This window comes from Amblyomma maculatum, chromosome 8 (genome assembly GCF_055883805.1).
Source record: "Amblyomma maculatum isolate TAMU_Amacu chromosome 8, ASM5588380v1, whole genome shotgun sequence".
Taxonomy (NCBI): domain Eukaryota; kingdom Metazoa; phylum Arthropoda; class Arachnida; order Ixodida; family Ixodidae; genus Amblyomma; species Amblyomma maculatum.
In genome coordinates this window covers 59,606,865-59,613,837 of record NC_139351.1, presented here as the reverse complement: position 1 = coordinate 59,613,837, position 6,973 = coordinate 59,606,865, and positions in this window count along the sequence as shown.

Here is a 6,973-nt window from a genome sequence, read left to right as displayed (position 1 = left end):
AAAGGGTTCTACTTCCTTAATTCCTCCCTGTTAAACTTCTTTCTTCTCTACTTTCTCCTCTGTCTGCACAAGGCAACGGAGGTGGCTCAGCTACAGAGCCAGTAGCAGGTCTGTGTATTTTCTTTTTCTTCTGCCTACAGCCACAACAACACCAACCCTTTCATTTTTATTTACGATACACGATGGACACCACCAGATTCATTGCGGATCACCTGAACGCTGCACATTAATACAGTTAGCGTACCCACAATGAGGCAGGCAGTTTCTGCAGATTTGGTGATGGCGAAAGCGTGTTGGCACCACACTTATCAGCAAATGGGCCCGAAAAGTGGAAGCAAAGTGCCCCGCGTGATTGAAGTCATCCGATAGTGGAGGTAGCAGTTCTTGTCTGAATATGTATCATACGTGGTGCATAAACGGTATTCCAAACAGAGTAGAGATGGGCCTTGCTCGTACACCTTCTTCCGGCCAACATATCACGAGAGGATTCATAGTGGCAGATGTCTCGCGAGGGCCGAATCCTTGGCTAACCACTACGAGACAGAAATGGTTGGTTGGTTGGTTTGTGGGGTTTAACGTCCCAAAGCAACTCAGGCTATGAGGGACGCCGTAGCGGAGGACTCCGGAAATTTCGACCACCTGGGGTTCTTTAACGTGCACTGACATCGCACAGCACACGGACGCCTTGCTTTTCGCCTCCACCGAAAAGCTGCCGCCGAGGCCGGGATTCGATCCCGCGTCCTTGGGAACAGTAGTCGAGCGTCGTAACCACTGCGCCACCCCGGCGGGGTGAGACAGAAATGGAGTCTTCTACGTTGACGCCTCCAGCCCGCACCATAGGGGCTGGTACTCGGCTACAGTCGTCCACCAAAACACTGCAATAAACGGACTCATTTTCCGTGCGCACAACATAACACAAACGAAAGAGGTTGCTATCGCCCTAGCCGCCTCATATCAGGGCTCACGGAGAACATGACCGACTCGAGGGATGCCTGCCGCAATATCGATCAGGAATACATATCATACTTCGCCAGCGCATCGAACAATTATCTGGACTCCGGCTCACACTGACCCCGATGGGAATGAAACGGCCGATGCCGCTGCCCGCGCGCTCACTTTGAAGGCACCTCTTTCGTCCCCTACCGATTTCCGAATTTAAGTGAAATAATTCAATTATTTCTGTCCATCCAGTCAATCTATCCTAAGCTCTGCAAGGGCCTCACAAAGGCGGAGGGGCGCATTTTGTTCTTGTTTAGACCAAAACTTTACTGTGCCCGGCAATACCAATATACTTTGACCCCACTTAAACGAGGAAGTGCCCACACTGCAAGGACATGTCCTCGGACATTTTATACATGGTTCGGGCATGTAAAGAAAACCAAATTTACCACCCACCCAACCCTTCGCATGAGAACTGGGGGGGGGGGGGGCACTGCTCGGCTGCTCTGAACTGATGACGGAACGGGTCTTAGGCGGGCGGGCCAGGGCAGCAGCCTTCGCCATGGTCTTAAAGGGCCACTGTCCAGGGAAGGTCCTTTTAAGAAAAGGAGCCCAGTGTTTCGATCAGGTACCGGAGATAGTCTGTGCAAAATTCTACAGCGGCACGCGCGCCGAAAAGCATCGAAAATACAATTCAAAGCTTCCTCATGCTCTCCTTTGAGAAGCCAGCATCACCGTTTCCTGCGCTGGCCCGACGGGCCCCGATAATTACGTACGTACCGCGAACGACTTCCATTGGTGCGTCTCGCTGACTAACGGGAGAAGGGTGGGTGTCTACCGCTCGCAGCGCGCTTTTCCCTCGCTACGGCCAGACTGCATCCAGCGGCGCGCGCTCCCTCGACCGTTTTTTTTTTCGCGCTCGTGGTGAGCCACGCCCCACCTGCCGCCAAACGCGGAGGAGGAAGGGGAATTTGTATTGCGGAGGCTAGACGACCTCGGGCAGGAGAGTGAAAAACCTTTGCGAGGGAACGGAAGGAGAGAGGCATGACAGAAACGGGTGATTGCGGTGGCTGTAACTGCGTTATTAGTTACTCTTTTCAAAAACATTTTGCGGCCTTCGTTCTAGGGGCGAAGTCTCACAGTCACCGGGGGAGAAAATATTTTCGACCGGAGGGTGGACAGTGGGCCTTTAAGAGCGAATTAACCTAGTAATTGTGAGGGTCGGCCCCTTAAGGACCGCTGGCGTACCCTCCCTGTATAAAAAGATAAATGTATTTTATCATTATTAAGCAAAGTAGGTAAGAGAAATAACTCGCGTTAATTACATTCACGTATAAATCAAGAAAATGAAATCATCGTGAGCAAGGCATACATACGTGCTGGGAAAAAAACAATGCTAGTTGTTGTTGTGACTGAAGGAAGAAGTACAAGGAAACGCACGGGCCTGCTACTGATTATGTAGCTGAGCCACCTCGGCTGCCTCGTGAGGACAGCAGAGAAAATGAAGACAGAAAAAGAAGAAAGAAAAAGAAGAGGAAGACAAAGACGCGCTATGGTTGAGAAACTGGAGCTCTGCAACGAACATGCGCCAAGGAGTGCCACACGACAGAAGCGAATGTTCGTTTCTTTGAAAAACAAGGAAGCGAAATTACTGCTGCTGTGCTATCAAATGAGATGTATTTGGAACAAAGGAAATGTTTTATTTGTCACTGCGTAATTTGCAAATGTTGCCTAAATATCTCGTGCTGACTGATATGCGACTTGCAAAACCTACCAGAAAAACCAACAGAAAACATTTCACAATCTTTGGATGAGGCTCATGAAAACATTAACCAGCATCAGATACAGGGCTCGAAAAGTAGACCTGCAGGTAGATGTGCTTACGATTAGTTGGCTCCGAAAGCGCTTCCTCTGTGTGCTTACTTCGACCCCTGACACACTGTGCAAGTTCATCGATGGACCAAAATTCAGTGCTGGCTTTTGAATGTAGTGTAACAGCAATTCATGGGTTGTGCTTGCGGGGGTTCCGCTGGTATCTCAATCCCTCCGCGCGTGTAGTGTGTGCCAATCTTTGCTGAGGAGGCTGCTGCGCACCGAATTGTTCCTCCGCTTCCCCCGTAGGATCCGCCCGCCCGGCGCAGCGCTCCTATCGCGGCTGCCGGGCCCTGGATCGAGTCATGGAACGACCGAAGACACGAAGAAAACGGGCTGTTCCGACTAGCATCTACCGGCCCCAGGAGCCGAGCAGCCTAGTGATTAGCGGCGCATGCTTTTTCAATGGGCGTCACGTTGGACGCGGCACTAGCTTGAGAGAGCCTATAATACTACTACTACTACTACTACTACTACTACTACTACTACTACTACTACTACTACTACTACTACTACTACCACTACTACTACTACTACTACTACAACTACTACTACTATTACTACTATTATTATTATTATTATTATTATTATTATTATTATTATTATTATTATTATTATTATTATTATTATTATTATTATTATTATTATTATTATTATTATTATTTTTATTTTTATTATTAGTAGTAGTAGTAGTAGTATTAGTAGTAGTAGTAGTAGTATAGAGGAAGACTCGTTTCACTAAGTTGGCACTGAATTGTCTGTAGGTAACGGCCAAATTAACTGACTAAATACTATCATCCCAGTATTAATTATGAATGATAATAATATTAATTGGTTCACAGGAAGGGAAAGGCGCAGTATCTGTCACACTTGTGTCTGTGGACACTTTCATCCCTTGGTGTCCACAGACACAAGTGTGACAGATACTGCGCCGTTTCCTTCCTGTGAACCAATCATTATTATTATTATTATTAATTAAAACTGTGAATATTTAGCCAGTTAATTCGGCCGTTAACTAGATAATTCAGTGCCAACTTCGGGAAACGAGTCTTCCTCTATACTACTACTACTACTAATGATAATAATAATAATAATATTAATAATAATAATTAGCAGAAACATATTAGTGTATTATTATTATTATTATTTAGTAGTAGTAGTAGTAGTAGTAGTAGTATTAATAGTATTATAGGCTCTCTCAAGCTAGTGCCGCGTCCAACGTGACGCCCACTGAAAAAGCATGCGCCGCTAATCGCTAGGCTGCTCGGCTCCTGGGGGCGGTAGATGCTAGTCGGAACAGCCCGTTTTCTTCGTCTCTTCTGTTGCTTTGTCCCTTGCGGAGCCACCGTACCGAGCAAACCCAAATAAGCTGCCGGAACCTGTTCCGGCGGACAGCCTCATCGACACTATCGAGGAGGTTGTCGGAGTAGGAGGGCTGCAGTACTTCCAGCACATTGGAGGTCTTTGTTTCCGGGCCCCCGTGTCCTTCATGGCGCAAGCGACCAAAATGGTGGCGAGAGGTGTCCGATCGTCTCGCCTGAAAAGCTCCGGTGATTTATGTGACGGTTTACCGTCTTCCCCCGTGCGTCAGCGACGAGGCTCTCGCTGCGGCGCTTTTCCCGTACGGAAAAGTCCGATCCGTCTCAGAAGTAGCGTTCCAGTCTAGGAGCCACGTCCGGAACGGGACGAGGCTGGTCAAGTTGAAAATGACGCGGTCACCCCCAACCTCCTGATGGTAACTGGGACCCGCGTGATGCTGGAGTATCGAGGAATGAAAAGCGTTTGTTCCAGGTGCGGCTTTGAGGGCCACGTTGGCGCTGCTTTTTCGGCCGTGCGCTGCGGTCGTTGCAGCGCTTACGGCCATGAAAGTGCGAGTTGCCGCTCTGCGTGCAAGCGCTGTGGCGGTGAACATCCAACGGTGGATTGTGTTCTACCGCGCTCTTATGCAGCGGCTGCCAAGTCGTCCTCGGAGCCTGGCGTACAACCCGAAAAGGCCGCGAACCTGGAGCTGTCCGGCGACGTCCAAGAGCTCAGGAGGGACGCAGAGAAGGACGACGACGAGACCTTGACGACCACGTCTGAGGCCCTCTCTGACGGGGCAACCACGGAGCCCTCCCCAGATAGCGAGCCTGTGATGGAGGTGACAACCTCTCAGAGCAACTCAGAGACTGCCTCAGACGTACCCGGCTCTGAGTCGCGAGCATTGGAGTCGCAACCTGTGGCGGGCGAGCATACGCACGGCGACAAGCTGCAGAACAAGCCCGCTCCACATGTGAAGTCGGCAAATCTGGAGGCTCTGCTGAACGCCCCGCGCCTCCTCCACTCTGCGGCTTCCGCCCCCGTCCTCTCGAGTAAGGAAGCCACCCTGTCTGGCGTTACGGTGGCAAGACGCTCTGGCTCTGCGAGGCCGCAACACCTGAGTGCGGGCCGCGGTATGAAAGCGCCTTTGGCGGACGACTGCAAGCGTCACTTTTCCGGCACAGAGAGCTGTGCATCTTTTTCGAACGCATCAGCGCCGCATAAAGGGTGCGGAAGGCACCAGACAGCTCCGGGATGGACTTCTCGGACGCCGAGTCGTAACCACCATGGCGCTGCGTCTCAGGCTCAACGGCCTCTGCGGCCGCACCCTCCTCCTCCTCCTCTTCGCATGTCTCGCGGTGGCTTCAACGCGGCTCAGTCGGCGCCGACCAACGGCCACCGCTTCTCGCTCCCGGCTAATAATCGCCTTGGCTGCGTTGCTGCGGCCTGCGAAGCGTGAACTGCGTGGGTTCCGTGTAGTGAGTGTGTGTGTGTGTGTGTTTGAATGTTTTTTTTTTTTTTGCACAGACGTAAGGAATCCCAGGTGGATCAACATCCGGGGCTTGCATCAGAGGCGTCTGTCAAAGATTGAGTCAATTTGGGACGCTAATTACAACAAACCAGGCAAAGCCTAAACTGTGTTCGTTTATCTGCGCTAAAATGGATAAAAATGAAAATAAACCTCATATTAGTCATACGCATACGCAAAATGAAGAATAACTGCAAAACGCATTCAACAGTACATTACGTGTGAGCAGTGGTGCGCCCCCTTTTTCGAATTTGATTAACTACTCAAATCGCCTGTAATTTTTTCCCACGTTCATATTCTGGTTTTGGCACAGGAGCGTCCTCCACATACATTCTATCCTTCCACAGATGGAGACGTAATTAGCGTGGCTTCGCTGGCACCTACGGCAGTGGCCCGCGAGCTAATTGCGCTCGCTTCATTCACGTGGTCAACAGCTTCTGTCACCATAAATACCATTCTGCACGCGTCGGCCTGTCTAGGAATAATGAATGGGAGTGTCGCTACAATGGTAGAACAAGGAAACGAACGTGAAAGAAAAAAGAACCGAAATATCACACACCCGTTGGGCACAGTTATCGCTCATATGACAGGAAAGAAGCTTGGAAGGATGGTGAATTTGATTTGCGTAAAATGTTAAAAACATAACTTTTTCTTAGGGTGTTAAGAATAAAACAGTACCACCATGTTGGCCCTAGAAAGCATTGCTGCCTAAATTGGAATGGCAGAAAAAATACGTACAATAAGGTGCGATAGCTTTTCCGGAACCATCTATCAAGAAACTGAGTGTGGGCTTTGGGGCACGCCTTAGTGAACGCTAAGGACTAATTACGTCCATCAGTGGTTCCTCAAGATGCACTGACATAAGACGAGCGTCTTTTGCATTGTGAAAACCAGTATCGAGTCAAAGCCGCGGAATTGGAGATTCAATTCAATTTATTAGGGCACACCGCCCGAAAGTCGTTGCCAACTTGATGCCGCAGAGAATATTCCAAAAATTGTCTCTTTCAGACTACCCCCGCCAACGTCTCCCCACGGGACGAAACGGTGAAAACTGTTCCCCATAGTTGAGAAACTAAAGTGCCCTACAGTACATGGCACAGAATAGAAAGTTCTATTATGTCATGATCCTGTTCACATAGTCATTTGGGCGAGATATGTTCGATGTTGACGGCCGACAGCATTTCCACACAGCAGCGTATCCGTATAATAACACTTTTGATACTACATCGGTCTTTCCACGACAGGCTTTAGCAATGCACAAAGCCTCACATTAGCGCAACCTTGGCATCTGCTTTTTTCCTAGTATGCATCAGTATAAATTGGCTTGATAAATGC